We start from the raw sequence: 20,445 nt of genomic DNA, 5'->3' as shown, positions 1-20,445 counted from the left end.
ACTCGCTGAGCTCATTTATTTTAGGTAAAGTGATTTGCAAATGTAAACGTTCAATAGTGAACATACTAGCAATATGCTGGCTATGGTTTATAGTCTGCACAAAGAAAGCTACAAAAAGACACCTAGAATTCATCTTGGCCGGTCTACTGTAGCCATGTCGATATCTCTTTGGGAACGTCTGTCTTAAAGGGGCAGCGTCCTAGTTTCTAATCTTCTCAAAAAACGACATAAAAATGAATGCAATTGTTACAAGCAAAATATAGAATAGAGAATGATTTGCATTGCTAAATTATATTACACGGGCATTGTTTTAAGATGGTCATACCAAGGATTATTTAGCTATTTGATTTCGAATTATAGGAACCCTTTAGGTATAAAAGCTTGACCAGTTTAGAAAAGGTGTCGAACTGACTGAATAAAGTATCTCATATATCCTTGCCATTCATAAATCATACAATGTAGTTATATGTCCATGGTATCGCATCGGGACAAGTAAACTAAAGATCTCGTTTGTATTTTCGATATGAAGTCCATCAAGACTTGCCAGACAGTGATGTTAAAGTGAGTGATTTGTCAGTAGCCTACTGAATTGCATCATTAAGAGAGTTGTTCATTTGGCTTCCTTACTTGCACAATGGTAGGCTTTTCAGTGAATGTCAGCAGATAAATGATATAAACATTCGACGAAGATGGTGAATCCCCCTCACTGAAGGAACGGGTTGACTAGTGGAGATAGAGCCTCACTCTTGTCCAAAATAAGATAAAAGAAAACAGATTGAATTGTTTTAAAAGCTAATGATATAGTATTTTCAAATGGATTCCTATAGGTCTACTGATTTAATCAAAGTGTAGACAATGGAGTAATCAACTGTTGCTTTTTTTGTAAAAAAAAGCCCATGTTTAACACCTGCTTCATTCATCAATCATACCTGTATTGCAGATAGCTGAGAAAATGCCTCTTAAAAGGAAATTTGAAGAACGTGGAAGACTGAAGGCTCAGTCCAATCAAAATTAAGTTTTGTCTGTGTTTTATATCATATTGTACAACAGCTGATGAAAGTGTGAACAAATTTAAATCAGTGATATTTCCTACCAGCAACTATCTAGCATTAGAATGTACCAGAGTCCACCAAACTAGAGCTTGTTTGGCAAAAATGTCACTGTACGCTGCTGTACTAAACCCTACTGTACAGCACTGAACTATACTCTACTTTCTTTACTGTGCAGTGACGTCCAAACTTGTGAACCCAACAGTGGTGTGAGACTACTATGATTTCTCTTTGTAGACGATTTGGTAACAGAATTGAGTTTTAGTCACTAAATAATTGAGAAACAAAATTGATATCAGTAAAAACCTTAACTAATTGATAGGTCTACCTTTACTTCTGTGAACTTTCATTATCCTCCCTCCTCACGAGGGAGAGAAATTAATAAGGAACATGGCAATGTTTCTTAAACTTACAAAAGTCAGAATTATTTTCTCCAAAACTACTATAAATAGAAGTATTGATATTAGTTGGCAGGGGGCTTTACTTCAACATCTGTGTTTTGATGTATTTTTAATAACTTTTAAGACTTTCTGGTAGATGTTTTCTAAGACTCCTTTTCCATCTGTTTGACTAGAAATCAAAGCCTTTGCTTATTCCAATTTTTATGAGTGGAAATGGTTAAAATGTGTACGTGCCTTAATTAAAAAAATATATAAATTTGACACCAAATTTGATATGCTCCTATGAACTTCATGTTGGTGCTCATTGGTCCTTTAACACTGAAATGACCTGTTCTCTCTCTGTTCTACATCCATCATCTCTTCATAGCCCGCCAACACTACTGACCCACAGCAAGACAGCAGAACACACTGAAGGAATAAAACAGGAAAAACAACAAAAAAGCCCTTTGTAGAACATGACAAATGATAAATACAGCACACATATACACCACACATCCATTTATTATTCTGCAGAGTAGCACAAACTCTCTCTACTGGCCACTGGAGAAAAACAAACGTGCGAGAGAGCGAGGTGGAGGGATGTGTACACAACATATTACAGTTATCCCTCATGCATCGCCTGTCACACTGGTCTGGGTGGCGACTCCCTGATGCACCCGCATCGACAAGCAAATAAGACACTGAGGCCTACTGTTGGTGGGAAAGAAAAGCACAGCCCGAAAAACGTAATTTGGTATTTTATTAGGATCCCCATTAGCTGTTGCAAAAGCAGCAGCTACTCTTCCTGGGGTCCACACGAAACATATTACAGAATGACATACAGTGAGGGAAAAAAGTATTTGATCCCCTGCTGATTTTGTACGTTTGCCCACTGACAAAGAAATGATCAGTCTATAATTTTAATGGTAGGTTTATTTGAACAGTGAGAGACAGAACAACAACAAAAAGAATCCAGAAAAACACATGTCAAAAATGTTACAAATTGATTTGCACTTCAACGAGGGAAACAAGCACCCGACACCTCTGCAAAAACATGACTTAGTACTTGGTGGCAAAACCCTTGTTGGCAATCACAGAGGTCAGACATTTCTTGTAGTTGGCCAAAAGGTTTGCGCACATCTCAGGAGGGATTTTGTCCCACTCCTTTTTGCAGATCTTCTCCAAGTCATTAAGGTTTTGAGGCTGATGTTTGGCAATTCGAACCTTCAGCTCCCTCCACAGATTTTCTATGGGATTAAGGTCTGAAGACTGGCTAGGCCACTCCAGGACCTTAATGTGCTTCTTCTTGAGCCACTCCTTTGTTGCCTTGGCTGTGTGTTTTGGGTCATTGTCATGTTGGAATACCTATCCACGACGCATTTTCAATGCCCTGGCTGAGGGAAGGAGGTTCTCACCCAAGATTTGACGGTACATGGCCCCGTCCATCATCCCTTTGATGCGGTGAAGTTGTCCTGTCCCCTTAGCAGAAAAACAACCCCAAAAAATGAGAAAATGAGGGCACACTGAGCTAGAAACGCCCGACAGGTGCTCGACTCTCCATTGAAGTGTTCCAGGGGTGGAAAACAGGGCTCCCAAGAAGGTGGAGTGGCCGATGAGACGGCGTTGATAGCAGCTGAGTCACTGAGGAGCTGCGGGGTTACCATCGTGGTAGGCTGCTTCCGGCAAACTGTTCAATGCCCGGTCATGGCGTTCAGCCAACGTTTGGACCCCATCCATAAGGCCACAAAGCAGTTCCTTGTGCCTCCTGATGGTGGCTCCTTGGGAGGAGATGGCATCTCGCAGCTGGCCCGGGTCTGCTGGGTCAGTCATGGCCAGTTCGTACTATTAGGAATCAAGGGAAGACCCAAGTGCAGACTGTGTGAAGTAACCATGTTTATTGTGACCACAGGGACAAACGGCAGGTCAAGGCAGACAGGGGTCAATAATCCAGAGTAAGAGCAAAGGTACAGGACAGCAGGCAGGCTCAGGATCAGGCATAGTTCAGTAATCCAGAAGTGGTGCAAAGGTACAGGGCAGAAGGCAGGCTCAGGGTCAGACCGGGCAGAGTGACAGGGTCAGGACAAGCAAGGGCAAAAAACCCAGGAGGATGAAAAAAGAGAAGCTGGGAAAAGACAGGATCTGACAGGACGAGCGTTGGTAAGCTTGACAAACAAGACGAACTGGCAACAGACAAACAGAAAACACAGGTATAAGTACACAGGGGATAATGGGGAAGATGGGCGACACCTGGGGGGGTGGAGACAAGCACAAAGACAGGTGAAACAGATCAGGGCGTGACAGTAAGTAATTACTCTTTTTTACCGCTTTGGTACTATTTTCACAAGTATGTTGTGAATTTTCAAAACTCAGTGCAAAATTCCAAACTGGTAACATTTGTAACGCAGCCAGTCCTACATTCAAAACCTTTGTTTGTAGTCATCTTTCACCACACAACCATTGATATGTGAAATAGTTTACTGTGAAATATAATGAGTACATTGGTTTAATCACCAAAACACAACATGATTATATCTTCTCAACTGAGTTCTTTTAACTACCAGTTAATCCAATAGCAAAATCTATGGCACATTTGCCCTTTGAAAGTAGTATGCTACAGTAATGTAAATTACAGTACATTACACTGTTTTCACATTAGGCAATACACTTGCACTACCTATTAAAATTGACTGAACATCAAATTTCCATCATTTCTATCTCATGTGTGATCAAAGGTGTGATCATTGAAGACATTTTTCAAATGAAAGAAATGAAAGGAACATAATGCTTAGCAGGCACTAGTTTGCATCAAGCATGTCTTGAGCATTTGGCCATAGAGGCACTCATTGAAATCGCAGTAAATAACCTCATTGTTCATGCACCTGGGGAAAAACCTTGTGGCATTGCGAATCCAAGCCTGACATAGGTCTGGATTGAAATCATTGCATGACTCATCCATGGCCTGAAGAAGGGTGGTACGCTAATGGGGATGGAAATCATAGATCTCCCTCCTGTATTGTAATCATGTATTGTATTTTACAGTATTGTATTGTACTTACAGTATGTATTGTAGTGGTCCTGTACATGGCTCAGTTCATAAGAGCATGGCACTAGCAACACCAGTTGTGGGTTCTATTCCCAAAGGGGTCACTATCAAAAGGTATGGATTGTTGTCACTTTAGACAAACGTTTCTGCTACGTAAATTGCATGTATTATGGTATTACAATACTGTATTGGCTAATGCAAACACACGCACACCTCTTCAGCACTGATCGAATGAACAGCCGAAAGACAAGCTGAGCACCTGTGGGACCGCTCCCCACACTTTTCCCTCCCCTCCCTCTCTCTCATGCCTTCCCTTATCGTGGATCCGAGTGCCGCACCCCAGGTTGCCAGGCATTGACTACACAGTTGCCAAGGAGGGATTGTGCATTATTAATTAGCCTTGCTCAGTTGCTCCCAACGAGTTGAACCAACCCGACTGAACCGACCTGACCGAGCCAGTAACCAGACCGGATCTGGACCACACACACAAACACACCGATCATTGACCGCTCACCGGGACCAACCACACTGATCCATGGACCATTAACCTTCCTTAGTAACATTCTATCGATGGTCATTACACATCATATAATGAATTACAACCTTATCTCCCTCTTATCCGATGTGTGCTTTCACTCAAGATAGAAGATCTAAAATCGAATTACCCTAACCTCCAATCCTAACTTTAACCATTTAAGGATTAAAAACATATCTGGTCCCGTAACAGAGGGTATGGGGCCGTATTTTTCCTGTTGCAGACTGCATGTTTTCCTGTTGCCCCAGCTAGCTGGAGGACAGGTGTTAACCAACCAGCATCCCTCACCTGCTGTGCACCTTGCGTCTCCGCCCTCTGAGTCTGTCTGACGCAGCTGTTCCCTCGGCCAGTCAGTCAGTCCACTCGGCACCCTGTCCCTCTGTTTCTCTGTCCCTTCACCACCTCCATCTCTCTAGATCATTCATAGGCTCTAAAAGGCCCCACAGCCTCCAGGACAGGCATGGTGTAGAGACCACCTGGCCTTCTTTCAAGTATATCCATATGCAGTTCTACCAGCGTAGTGCCGTGGCACAGAGAGAGTGGGCACCTCTGCTTTGAAAGGCAAGCAGGAGAGCGTGTGAGGGAGAGCGGAGGGAGGCTGGAAGTTTATATGTGTTCTCTCCCTCCCTGAACCAGGGGACAGGCTGGCTGAATAAATAATACAATAGATATTCCTCTGATGAAGTCTCGCCGCGCCATTCATAATTATTTAATTGTTGCTGTAATGAGAGCAGAGCACTGTCACTCCCTCTGCACCACGGACTGTGCTGCCTGCCAGGTAAGAGGTAGACTACAGAGCTGCACCAGGCAGCCCTACATGCACATAAAACCTTCATACACTTACAAAACAGACAGTTATATCAATTAACTATACTTATCTGCTGTATAAACAGCGTTACTGCCAGGTAGCCTACAGAACAGCAACAGACCTGTGTTTGCAGGTACAGACAGCTAGACAAAGACATCCGTCATAGAGCACTTCTTTAGAGAGTTATATCCAATAAACACAGAGTACCAGAGCAGGATGATGAATCAGAAAGAGTCAGAAAGTGCAGGTCAAGATCAGACAAGAGTGACGTGATCCCTAAAACTCAGAACTGAGACTGTCAGTGAATAAATACTGTGTTTACAATCTGTTCACATCATCAACTCTACCTCCACACATCACACCTCATCATCTCTGGCAAACTGACTGCAGGCTAGAATGAGATTAAGAAGGATTAGACAGATTAGAGATGATCTCTTAGATAAAGATCAAGAGGTGCAGCGTGCAGCCAACTGTTACCATTCTCATTCAACTCCATCCCCGACAGTGCTGTAGAATTAATGTTAGGAGATGTTTTATTTTGTTGCAGAGAAGATCCTGATACCCTCAGATCTATGGTATCTCTGTCTAACTCTTTATCATTTCCTTTACGACTAAAACAGTGTCCAAATGCAGATGGATGTGTAAAATCTTGTTTTAGAACAGTTGAATGTCTGCATGAGTTGTAGCCTTGACACTGTTGTGTCCACAGAGCCACGTTGGGGAGAAACTCTATGAGGTGCATGGTAGGACACAAGACCCACATGTACAACAGCCTCAGACCAACATAAATATGTCATAACAAGCTGATATACTCTCGTGACTGTGTGATGTCATTTGAGCAAGAATTGGCTCTCTTCACCCATCTCTTCGCCTTTTGGGGTGGAGGACGTCAATCGACTGGCCAGGATGTGTATTCTCACTCAGATCCCAGGGGGGTGCTGTACCTTTGGACTCTATCAGGGGAGGGTGACAGAGGGGGTCCCCTAAGCCTGTCATATGGGACGGGGTGCACACTGCCCCCCGAGCACTGAGGAGCGAGCCGAGCTCTGTCCCTTAATCCTGTTAGGACTTTGGAGGGGTGCGTCAGCATACAAAGACAGCCCATCCCACAGCAGCTGGGGTCCCCTGTGTGTACCCCCATGCACACAGATAGATGCAAACACACATACCAGACACCGCTCCAATCTCACCTCTTTTTCAAGTTTCAAGTTTTATTAGCCATATGTACAGAATACACATGGTATACACCGTCCAATGAAATGCTTACTTGCAGGTTCCTTCTCGACAATGCAACAACAATAAGAAATAATAAAAGATAAGAATTCGAACATACAGTGGGGAGAACAAGTATTTGATATACTGCCAATTTTGCAGGTTTTCCTACTTACAAAGCATGTAGAGGTCTGTAATTTTTATCATAGGTACACTTCAACTGTGAAAGACAGAATCTAAAACAAAAATCCAGAAAATCACATTGTATGATTTTTAAGTAATTAATTTGCATTTTATTGCATGACATGAGTATTTTGATACATTTGGTACAGAAACCTTTGTTTGCAGTTACAGAGATCATACGTTTCCTCTAGTTCTTGACCAGGTTTGGACACACTGCAGCAGGGATTTTGGCCCACTCCTCCATACAGACCTTCTCCAGATCCTTCAGGTCTCGGGGCTGTCGCTGGGCAATACGGACTTTCAGCTCCCTCCAAAGATTTTCTATTGGGTTCAGGTCTGGAGACTGGCTAGGCCACTCCAGGACCTTGAGATGCTTTTTAATGGAGCCACTCCTTAGTTGCCCTGGCTGTGTGTTGTGGGTCGTTGTCATGCTGGAAGACCCAGCCACGACCCATCTTCAATGCTCTTACTGAGGGAAGGAGGTTGTTGGACAAGATCTCATGCTACATGGCCCCATCCATCCTCCCCTCAATACGGTGCAGTCGTCCTGTCCCCTTTGCAGAAAAGCATCCCCAAATAATGATGTTTCCACCTCCATGCTACACGGTTGGGATGGTGTTCTTGGGGTTGTACTCATCCTTCTTCTTCCTCCAAACACGGCGAGTGGAGTTTAGACCAAAAAGCTCTATTTTTGTCTCATCAGACCACATGACCTTCTCCCATTCCTCCTCTGGATCAGCCATATGGTCATTGGCAAACTTCAGACGGGCCTAGACATGTGCTGACTTGAGCAGCGGGACCTTGCTTGCGCTGCAGGATTTTAATCCATGACGGTGTAGTGTGTTACTAATGGTTTTCTTTGAGACTGTGGTCCCAGCTCTCTTCAGGTCATTGACCAGGTCCTGCCATGTAGTTCTGGGCTGATCCCTCCCCTTCCTCATGATCATTGATGCCCCACGAGGTGAGATCTTGCATGGAGCCCCAGACCGAGGGTGATTGACCGTCATCTTGAACTTCTTCCATTTTCGAATGATTGCGCCAACAGTTGTTGCCTTCTCACCAAGCTGCTTGCCTATTGTCCTGTAGCCCATCCCAGCCTTGTGCAGGTCTACAATTTTATCCCTGATGTCCTTACACAGCTCTCTGGTCTTGGCCATTGTGGAGAGGTTGGAGTCTGTTTGATTGAGTGTGGGGACAGGTGTCTTTTATACAGGTAACGAGTTCAAACAGGTGCAGTTAATACAGGTAATGAGTGGAGAACAGGAGGGCTTCTTAAAGAAAAAGTAACAGGCCTGTGAGAGCCGGAATTCTTACTGGTTGGTAGGTGATCAAATACTTATGTCATGCAATAAAATGCAAATTAATTACTTAAAAAGCATACAATGTGATTTTCTGGATTTTTGTTTTAGATTCCATCTCTCACAGTTGAAGTGTACCTATGATAGAAATTACAGACCTCTACATGCTTTGTAAGTAGGAAAACCTGCAAAATCGGCAGTGTATCAAATACTTGTTCTCCCCACTGTAAAGTAAATGGCTCCGTGGAATAGAATAAATATTTTACCATAAGTATAATCCAGGAAGGCACAATTTATAGTAAAAATATTTACACATGCATCAGAGAAAGGGGGGATTTGGGGGTAAGTGTTTTAATTGTTCAGTATTAGCAATAGTAAATAAGAGTCTGGTAGCAGCAGTTGTGATGTGTGTGTAGCACGAGTGTATACACTCACTGGCCAGTTCATTAGGTACACCACCCATTTCATGAAATTGGATCTCTCCAACAGACAGTGTCATGTGGTCATGGCTTGCTATATAAAGCAGGGAGACAGGCATCGAGGCATTCAGTTACTGTTCGATTGAATGTTAGAATGGGCAAAACTAGTGACCTAAGCAACTTTGAGCGGGGTAAGAGCATTACTGCCAGGCACGCCGGATCCAGTATTTCAGAAACGGCTGCCCTCCTAGGCTTTTCATGCAGGACAGTGTCTAGGGTTTACCAAGAATGTTGCGACAAACAAAAAACATTCAATCAATGGCCGTCCTGTAGGCAAAAACAGCTTATTGATGACGGAGGTCGAAGGAGAATGGGAAGAATCATACAAGATAACAGACAAATAACGGCTCAGTACAACAGTGATTTGCAGAACGGCATCTCGGAACACACAACTCGTTGATCCTTGTCATGGATGGGCTATTGCAGCAGATGACCACACTGGGTTCCAATCCTATCAGCTAAAAACAAGAAGAAGCGGCTCCAGTGGGCACGTGATCACCAACACTGGACAATTGAGGAGTGGAAAAACATCCTGATCCGACGAATCCCAGTTCCTGTTGCATCATGTTGATGGCAGAGTTAGGACTTGGCGTAAGCAGCATGAGTCTATGGACCCATCCTGCCTGGTGTCAACAGTACAGGCTGGTGGCGGTGGTGTACTGGTGTGGGGCCTTTAATACAAATTGACCAACAATTGAATGCCACAGCATATCTAAACATTGTTGCTGACCAAACCCAATAGAGCATCTTTGAGATGAGATGGCATGGCCTGTTCACAGCATGAATGTACCGCTGTCCAATCTGCAGCAGCTGTGTGACACCATCGTGTCAGCACGGACCCACATCCCTGTGGAAAGTTTCTGACACCTTGTAGAATTCAATCCCTGAAGAATTCAGGCAGTTCTGGAGGTAAAGTGGGGTCCGACCTTGTGCTAGACGGGTGTACCTAATAAACTGGCCGAGTGAGTGATTTTGTGTATGTGTGTGTATGTGTGTGTTTGTGTGTGTGTGCATGTGTGTGTGCGTGTGTACATGTGTGTACGTGTACGTCTCTGTGGGTGTGTGCTTGAGTGATTGTGTGAGTGCGTGAGTGAGTGTGCTAAGGTGCTAAGGAGCTCAGACTCAGTGCAGGTGGTCAGTCCAGTTCAAGTGTTCAGTAGTCTGATGGCTTGTAGATAAAAACTGTCTCTGAGCCTGTATCAGACATCATGCTCCAATACCATCTGCTCGACGGTAAGGGAGAGAACAGCTTGTGGCTGTGGTGTGTGGGTTCCTTGATGATGCTGCAGTGACTTCCTCAGGCACCGTTTCAAGTAGATATCCTGGATGGGTGGGAACACATTTACATTTACATTACATTTAAGTCATTTAGCAGACGCTCTTATCCAGAGCGACTTACAAATTGGTGGATTCATCTTATGATATCGAGTGGAACAACCACTTTACAATAGTGCATCTAAATCTTTTAAGGGGGGGGGTTAGAAGGATTACTTTATCCTATCCTAGGTATTCCTTAAAGAGGTGGGGTTTCAGGTGTCTCCGGAAGGTGGTGATTGACTCCGCTGTCCTGGCGTCGTGAGGGAGTTTGTTCCACCATTGGGGTGCCAGAGCAGCGAACAGTTTTGACTGGGCTGAGCGGGAACTGTGCTTCCTCAGAGGTAGGGAGGCGAGCATGCCAGAGGTGGATGAACGCAGTGCCCTTGTTTGGGTGTAGGGCCTGATCAGAGCCTGAAGGTACGGAGGTGCCGTTCCCCTCACAGCTCCGTAGGCAAGCACCATGGTCTTGTAGCGGATGCGAGCTTCAATAGGAAGCCAGTGGAGAGAGCGGAGGAGCGGGGTGACGTGAGAGAACTTGGGAAGGTTGAACACCAGACGGGCTGCGGCGTTCTGGATGAGTTGTAGGGGTTTAATGGCACAGGCAGGGAGCCCAGCCAACAGCGAGTTGCAGTAATCTAGACGGGAGATGACAAGTGCCTGGATTAGGACCTGCGCCGCTTCCTGTGTGAGGCAGGGTCTTACTCTGCGAATGTTGTAGAGCATGAACCTACAGGATCGGGTCACCGCCTTGATGTTAGTAGAGAACGACAGGGTGTTGTCCAGGGTCACGCCAAGGTTCTTAGCACTCTGGGAGGAGGACACAATGGAGTTGTCAACCGTGATGGCGAGATCATGGAACGGGCAGTCCTTCCCCGGGAGGAAGAGCAGCTCCGTCTTGCCGAGGTTCAGCTTGAGGTGGTGATCCGTCATCCACACTGATATGTCTGCCAGACATGCAGAGATGCGATTCGCCACCTGGTTATCAGAAGGGGGAAAGGAGAAGATTAATTGTGTGTCGTCTGCATAGCAATGATAGGAGAGACCATGTGAGGATATGACAGAGCCAAGTGACTTGGTGTATAGCGAGAATAGGAGAGGGCCTAGAACAGAGCCCTGGGGGACACCAGTGGTGAGAGCACGTGGTGCGGAGACAGATTCTCGCCACGCCACCTGGTAGGAGCGACCTGTCAGGTAGGACACAATCCAAGCGTGGGCCGCGCCAGAGATGCCCAACTCGGAGAGGGTGGAGAGGAGGATCTGATGGTTCACCGTATCAAAGGCAGCAGATAGGTCTAGGAGGATGAGAGCAGAGGAGAGAGAGTTAGCTTTAGCAGTGCGGAGAGCCTCCGTGACACAGAGAAGAGCAGTCTCAGTTGAATGACCAGTCTTGAAACCTGACTGATTTGGATCAAGAAGGTCATTCTGAGAGAGATAGCAGGAGAGCTGGCCAAGGACGGCACGTTCAAGAGTTTTGGAGAGAAAAGAAAGAAGGGATACTGGTCTGTAGTTGTTGACTTCGGAGGGATCGAGTGTAGGTTTTTTCAGAAGGGGTGCAACTCTCGCTCTCTTGAAGACGGAAGGGACGTAGCCAGCGGTCAAGGATGAGTTGTTGAGCGAGGTGAGGTAAGGGAGAAGGTCTCCGGAAATGGTCTGGAGAAGAGAGGAGGGGATAGGGTCAAGCGGGCAGGTTGTTGGGCGGCCGGCCATCACAAGACGTGAGATTTCATCTGGAGAGAGAGGGGAGAAAGAGGTCAAAGCACAGGGTAGGGCAGTGTGAGCAGGACCAGCGGTGTCGTTTGACTTAGCAAACGAGGATCGGATGTCGTCAACCTTCTTTTCAAAATGGTTGACGAAGTCATCCGCAGAGAGGGGGAGGAGGGGGAGGGGAGGAGGATTCAGGAGGGAGGAGAAGGTGGCAAAGAGCTTCCTAGGGTTAGAGGCAGATGCTTGGAATTTAGAGTGGTAGAAAGTGGCTTTAGCAGCAGAGACAGAAGAGGAAAATGTAGAGAGGAGGGAGTGAAAGGATGCCAGGTCCGCAGGGAGGCGAGTTTTCCTCCATTTCCGCTCGGCTGCCCGGAGCCCTGTTCTGTGAGCTCGCAATGAGTCGTCGAGCCACGGAGCAGGAGGGGAGGACCGAGCCGGCCTGGAGGATAGGGGACATAGAGAGTCAAAGGATGCAGAAAGGGAGGAGAGGAGGGTTGAGGAGGCAGAATCAGGAGATAGGTTGGAGAAGGTTTGAGCAGAGGGAAGAGATGATAGGATGGAAGAGGAGAGAGTAGCGGGAGAGAGAGAGCGAAGGTTGGGACGGCGCAATATCATCCGAGTAGGGGCAGAGTGAGAAGTGTTGGATGAGAGCGAGAGGGAAAAGGATACAAGGTAGTGGTCGGAGACTTGGAGGGGAGTTGCAATGAGATTAGTGGACGAACAGCATCTAGTAAAGATGAGGTCAAGCGTATTGCCTGCCTTGTGAGCAGGGGGGGAAGGTGAGAGGGTGAGGTCAAAAGAGGAGAGGAGTGGAAAGAAGGAGGCAGAGAGGAATGAGTCAAAGGTAGACGTGGGGAGGTTAAAGTCACCCAGAACTGTGAGAGGTGAGCCATCCTCAGGAAAGGAACTTATCAAGACGTCAAGCTCATTGATGAACTCTCCAAGGGAACCTGGAGGGCGATAAATGATAAGGATGTTAACCTCGTCCCACCTACGTAACAGCCACTGCCAGCCTGTGGCGCGATTTTCAAAACCTTAAAAATCCTATTACTTCAATTTCTCAAACATATGACTATTTTACAGCCATTTAAAGACAAGACTCTCGTTAATCTAATCACACTGTCCGATTTCAAAAAGGCTTTACAACGAAAGCAAAACATTAGATTATGTCAGCAGAGTACCAAGCCAGAAATAATCAGACACCCATTTTTCAAGCCAGCATATAATGTCACCAAAACCCAGAAGACAGCTAAATGCAGCACTCACCTTTGATGATCTTCATCAGATGACAACCCTAGGACATTATGTTATACAATACATGCATGTTTTGTTCAATCAAGTTCATATTTATATCAAAAACCAGCTTTTTACATTAGCATGTGACGTTCAGAACTAGCATACCCCCCGCAAACTTCCGGGGAATTCGCTAACATTTTACTAAATTACTCACGATAAACGTTCACAAAAAGCATAACAATTATTTTAAGAATTATAGATACAGACCTCCTCTATGCACTCGATATGTCCGATTTTAAAATAGCTTTTGGTGAAAGCACATTTTGCAATATTCTAAGTACATAGCCCAGGCATCACGGGCTCGCTATTTAGACACCCGGCAAGTTTAGCACTCACCATAATCATATTTACTATTATAAAAGTTTGATTACCTTTTGTTGTCTTCGTCAGAATGCACACCCAGGACTGCTACTTCAATAATAAATGTTGGTTTGGTCCAAAATAATCCATCGTTATATCCGAATAGCGGCGTTTTGTTCGATGCGTTCCAGACACTATCCGAAATAGTAAAGAAGTGTCGCGCGCATGGCGCAATTCGTGACAATAAAATTCTAAGTATTCCATTACCGTACCGAAGCATGTCAACCGCTGTTTAAAATCAATTTTTACGACATTTTTCTCGTAGAAAAGCGATAATATTCCGACAGGGAATCTCCTTTTCGGCAAACAGAGGAAAAAATCCCAAAGGCGGGGGGCGGTCGGGGTCACGCGCATAAGCCAGTGTCCCTTGATCGGCCACTTGAGAAAGGCGATAATGTGTTTCAGCCTGGGGCTGGAATGACGACATTCTGTTTTTTCCCGGGCTCTGAGCGCCTATGGACGACGTGGGAAGTGTCACGTTAGAGCAGAGATCCTTAGTAAATGATAGAGATGGAAAAGAAGTTCAAGAAATGGTCAGACAGGCCACTTCCTGTAAAGGAATCTCTCAGGTTTTGACCTGCCAATTGAGTTCTGTTATACTCACAGATACCATTCAAACAGTTTTAGAAAATTTAGGGTGTTTTCTATCCATATGTAATAAGTATATGCATATTCTAGTTACTGGGTAGGAGTGGTAACCAGATTAAATCGGGTATGTTTTTTATCCAGCCGTGTCAATACTGCCCCCTATCCTAAACAGGTTAAGCTTGAAAGGGCTGGTAACTGTGACAGCATGGAATTCAAATGAGGAGATAGACAGATGGGTCAGGGGAGAAAGAGAGAATGTCCACTTGGGAGAGATGAGGATTCCAGTGCCACCACCCCGCTGGCCAGATGCTCTCGGGGTATGCGAGAACACGTGGGCAGACGAGGAGAGAGCAGTAGGAGTAGCAGTGTTATCTGTGGTAATCCATGTTTCCGTCAGTGCCAAGAAGTCGAGGTGCTGGAGGGTAGCATAGGCTGAGATGAACTCTGCCTTGTTGGCCGCAGACCGGCAGTTCCAGAGGCTGCCGGAGACCTGGAACTCCACGTGGGTCGTGCGCGCTGGGACCACCAGGTTAGAGTGGCAGCGGCCACGCGGTGTGAAGCGTTTGTGTGGCCTGTGCAGAGGGGAGAGAACAGGGATAGACAGACACAAAGTTGACAGAAGAGGCTACGCTAATGCAAAGGAGATTGGAATGACAAGTGGACTACACTTCTCGAATGTTCAGAAAGTTAAGCTTACGTTGCAAACATTTTATTGACTAAAATGACGAAGATGATACAGTACTGCTGGCTGGGGAAGTAGGCTAGCTAGCAGTGGCTGCGTTGTTGACTTTGTTCGAACGTGTAGCTGGCTAGGTAACCTATTTTCGGCGCAGGGGACGAAAATAGCTGGCTAGCTAACCTCGATAATTACTCCAAACTACACAATTATCAAACTATGACAAGGTCAACTAACACTGCACTAGTCAAATCGTTCCGTTGTAATGTATTAGTTTCTACAGTGCTGCTAGTCAGTAAAGGTTGGCTAGCTAGCAGTGGGTTTGATGATGACTAGGTGTGTTGACTAAGTCTGGAGTCTGGACAACGGCGTCGCGGCTGGCTAGCTAACCTCGATAATTACTCTAAACTACACAATTATCTTAGATACAAAGACAGCAAAGACAGCTATGTAGCTAGCTAGCACTACACTAATCAAGTCGTTCCGTTGTAATGTAATAGTTTCTACAGTGCTGCTAGTCGGTAGAAGTTGGCTAGCTAGCAGTGTTGACTAAGTTAGGAGGACGAAAACAGCTGGCTGGCTAGCTAACCTCGATAATTACTCTAAACTACACAATTATCTTTGATACAAAGACGGCCATGTAGCTAGCTAAGAAAAAATAGCTCAGATCAAACAAATCAAACCGTGATGTACTGTGCCGTCTTCACCACCCGCTGGAGGGCCTTGCGGTCGCGGATGGAGCAAATCCTGTACCAGGCCGTGATGTAACCGGTCAGGACGCTCTCGATGCTGCAGCAGTAGTATTTGGAGAGGACCTAGGGTGGCATTCCAAATTTCTTCAGCCGCCCTTAGGAAGTAGAGGCGCTGTTGCTCCCCTTTGACAAGAGTGGGGTGTTGTTGGTCCATGTCAAGTCCTCGGTGATGTGGATGCAGAAGAACTTAAAACTGCAGACCCTCTCTACTGCAGTCCTGTTGATGTGGCTCAGGGCCTTTGTTTTGCTGACGTTGAGGGAGAGGTTGTTGTCCTGGCACTACAATGCCACTTCATTTGACTCCTCCGTATAGGCTGACTCGTCGTTGTTGGTTGTCTGGCCTACAACATTGGTATTGTCAGCAAACTTGATGATGGAGTTGATGTCATGGAAAGCCATGCAGTCGTGGGTGAAAAGGAAGTACCTCAGAGGGCTGAGGACACACCCCTGGGGGCCGCTCTGTTAAGAGTCAGTGTGGAGGAGGTGTTGTTGCCAATCCTCACAGCCTGCGGTCTGCCCGTTAGGACCCCTGCCTCTGGGACCATGAAACCTGGTGATCAGAGCCCCCCATCGTGTTGTGGACCAAGTGTGAGAGACTGGGAGAGAGTGTGACTGGAACATGGTTCAGACAAGGAGAGGGACATATATGCATATAAGTCCAAACACCCTGGAACCTATCATAAATACACTACCGGTCAAAAGTTTGGACACACCCACCCATTCAAGGGTTTTTCTTTATTTTGACAACTTTCTACATTGCAAAATAATAGTGAAGACATCAAAACTATGAAATAACACATATGTAATCATGTGGTAACTAAGAAAGTGATAAACAAATCAAAATATATTTTATATTTGAGATTCTTCAAAGTAGCCACCCTTTGCCTTGATGACAGCTTTGGACACTCTTGGCATTCTCTCAACCAGCTTCATGAGGAAGTCACCTGGAATGCTTTTCCAACAGTCTTGAAGGAGTTCCCACATATGCTGAGCACTTGTTGGCTGCTTTTCCTTCACTCTGAGGTCCAACTCTTCCCAAACCACCTCAATTGGGTTGAGGTTGGGGGATTTTGGAGGCCAGGTCATCTGATGCAGCACTCCATCACTCTCCTTCTTGTTCAAACAGCCCTTACACAGCCTGGAGGTGTGTTTTGGGTCATTGTCCTGTTGATAAACAAATGATAGTCCCACTAAGTGCAAAGCAGATCGGATGGCATGTCATTGCAGAATGCTGTGGTAGCCATGCTGGTTAAGTGTGCCTTGAATTCTAAGTAAATCACTGACAGAGTCACCAGAAAAACACCCCCACACCATCACACCTCCTCCTCCATGCTTCATGGTGGGAACCACACATGGGGAGATCATCTCTGCATCTCACGAAGACACTGCAATTGGAACCAAATATCTCAAATTTGGACTCAACAGACCAAAGGACAGATTTCCACCGGTCTAAAGTCCATTTCTCGTGTTTCTTTGCCCAATGAAGTCTCTTCCTCTTTTTGGTGTCCTTTTGTAGTGGTTTCTTTGCAGCAATTCAACCATGAAGGCCTGATTCACGTAGTCTCCTCTGAGCAGTTGATGTTGAGATGTGTCTGCTACTTGAACTCTGTGAAGCATTTATTTGGGCTGCAATTTCTGAAGCTGGTAACTCAAATGAACTTATCCTCTGCAGCAGAGGTAACTCTGGGTCTTCCTTTCCTCTGGCGGTCCTCATGAGAGCCAGTTTCATCATAGCGCTTGATGGATTTTGCGACTGCACTTGAAGAAACTTTGAAAGTAATGATGGACTGTCGTTTCTCTTTGCTTATTTGAGTTGTTCTTGCAATAAAATTGACTTGGTCTTTTACCAAACATGTCTATCTTCTGTATACCACCCCTACCTTGTCACAACACAATTGATTGGTTCAAATGCATTAATTAAGAAGGAAAGAAATTCCACAAATTAACTTTTAACAAGGCACACCTGTTAATCAAAATGCATTCCAGTTAACTACCTCATGAAGCTGGTTGAGAGAATGCCAAGAGTGTGCAAAGCTGTCATCAAGACAAAGGGTGGCTAATTTGAAGAACCTGAAATATCTAATTTATTTTGATTTGTTTAACACTGTTTTGGTTACTACATGATTCCATATGTGCTATTTCATAGTTTTGATGTCTTCACTATTATTCTACAATGCAGAAAATAGTAAAAATAAAGAAAAACCCTTGAATGAGTAGGTGTGTCCAAACATTTGATTGGTCTGTACAGACCAATAGAAAATAGTAAAAATAAGGAAAAACCCTTGAATGAGTATCCATGTCCAAACTTTTGTTTGGTCTGCATATATATCTCTCTCTCATTATATATACACAGACCAATCAAAGGTTTGGACACACCTACTCATTCAAGGGTTTTTCTTTATTTTTACTATTTTCTACATTGTAGAATAATAGTGAAGACATCAAAACTATGAAATAGCACATATGGAATCAAGTAGTAACCAAAACAGTGTTAAGCAAATCAAAATAAATTAGATATTTCAGGTTCTTCAAATTAGTCACTAAGAAACCACTACTAAAGGACACCAAAAAGAGGAAGAGACTTCATATACACTGCTCAAAAAAATAAAGGGAACACTTAAACAACACATCCTAGATCTGAATGAAAGAAATAATCTTATTAAATACTTTTTTCTTTACATAGTTGAATGTGCTGACAACAAAATCACACAAAAATAATCAATGGAAATCCAATTTATCAACCCATGGAGGTCTGGATTTGGAGTCACACTCAAAATTAAAGTGGAAAACCACACTACAGGCTGATCCAACTTTGATGTAATGTCCTTAAAACAAGTCAAAATGAGGCTCAGTAGTGTGTGTGGCCTCCACGTGCCTGTATGACCTCCCTACAACGCCTGGGCATGCTCCTGATGAGGTGGCGGGATGGTCTCCTGAGGGATCTCTTCCCAGACCTGGACTAAAGCATCCACCAACTCCTGGACAGTCTGTGGTGCAACGTGGCGTTGGTGGATGGAGCGAGACATGATGTCCCAGATGTGCTCAATTGGATTCAGGTCTGGGGAACGGGCGGGCCAGTCCATAGCATCAATGCCTTCCTCTTGCAGGAACTGCTGACACACTCCAGTCACATGAGGTCTAGCATTGTCTTGCATTAGGAGGAACCCAGGGCCAACCGCACCAGCATATGGTCTCACAAGGGGTCTGAGGATCTCATCTCGGTACCTAATGGCAGTCAGGCTACCTCTGGCGAGCACATGGAGGGCTGTGCGGCCCCCCAAAGAAATGCCACCCCACACCATGACTGACCCACCGCCAAACCGGTCATGCTGGAGGATGTTGCAGGCAGCAGAACGTTCTCCACGGCGTCTCCAGACTCTGTCATGTCTGTCACGTGCTCAGTGTGAACCTGCTTTCATCTGTGAAGAGCACCGGGCGCCAGTGGCGAATTTGCCAATCTTGGTGTTCTCTGGCAAATGCCAAACGTCCTGCACGGTGTTGGGCTGTAAGCACAACCCCCACCTGTGGACGTCGGGCCCTCATACCACCCTCATGGAGTCTGTTTCTGACCGTTTTAGCAGACACATGCACATTTGTGGCCTGCTGGAGGTCATTTTGCAGGGCTCTGGCAGTGCTCCTCCTGCTCCTCCTTGCACAAAGGCGGAGGTAGCGGTCCTGCTGCTGGGTTGTTGCCCTCCTACGGCCTCCTCCATGTCTCCTGATGTACTGGCCTGTCTCCTGGTAGCGCCTCCATGCTCTGGACACTACGCTGACAGACACAGCAAACCTTGCCACAGCTCGCATTGATGTGCCATCCTGGATGAGCTGCACTACCTGAGCCACTTGTGTGGGTTGTAGACTCCGTTTCATGCTACCACTAGAGTGAAAGCACCGCCAGCATTCAAAAGTGACCAAAACACCAGCCAGGAAGCATAGGAACTGAGAAGTGGTCTGTGGTCACCACCTGCTGAACCACTCCTTTATTGGGGGTGTCTTGCTTATTGCCTATAATTTCCACCTGTTGTCTATTCCATTTGCACAACAGCATGTGAAATTTCTTGTCAATCAGTGTTGCTTCATAAGTAGACAGTTTGATTTCACAGAAGTGTGACTGACTTGGAGTTACATTGTGTTGTTTAAGTGTTCCCTTTATTTTTTTTAGCAGATATATATATATATATATATATATATATATATATATATACAGACTAATATATATATAGTACCAATCAAAGGTTTGGACAAACCTACTCATTCAATATTGCGAGAGAGAGAGAGAGAGAGAGAGAGAGAGAGAGATTGGGCTGTATTACCAAAACACTCTCTGTTGACTCCTCTATTCTCTCTCTCTCTCTCTCATTAACCACATAATTATTTTTCAAACAGTCCTAAAGCACACACACCAATAATCAACACAGCAGGTCTTTGATGAAGCGGGCTGCTGTTACAGAACTCGCTGAGTTGAAAGGGCGCGCTATACAACAAGAACATAACAAGAGCAAGTGGAGTGACGTGTGCATGTGTGTCAGTGTGCATGTGTGTCAGTGTGCATGTGTGTCAGTGTGCATGTGCATGCCTTCGTGCACAATGAGGGCACGAGGGCACGAGTTGCACTACTGCTGAGACTAAGAGGGAGTAGCCAGCAGGTCCCCTCACTCCTTCTCAATAATTACAGTGATAATCTCACAATGAGGAGAATCCATGGCATGGCCAGCATGCCCCTCCGCACCCCCATCAGCTCCCATCAGCCCAGCAACAGATCTGA

Source organism: Salmo salar, chromosome ssa13 (assembly GCF_905237065.1).
Source record: "Salmo salar chromosome ssa13, Ssal_v3.1, whole genome shotgun sequence".
Taxonomy (NCBI): domain Eukaryota; kingdom Metazoa; phylum Chordata; class Actinopteri; order Salmoniformes; family Salmonidae; genus Salmo; species Salmo salar.
This window is presented reverse-complemented; position numbering follows the sequence as displayed.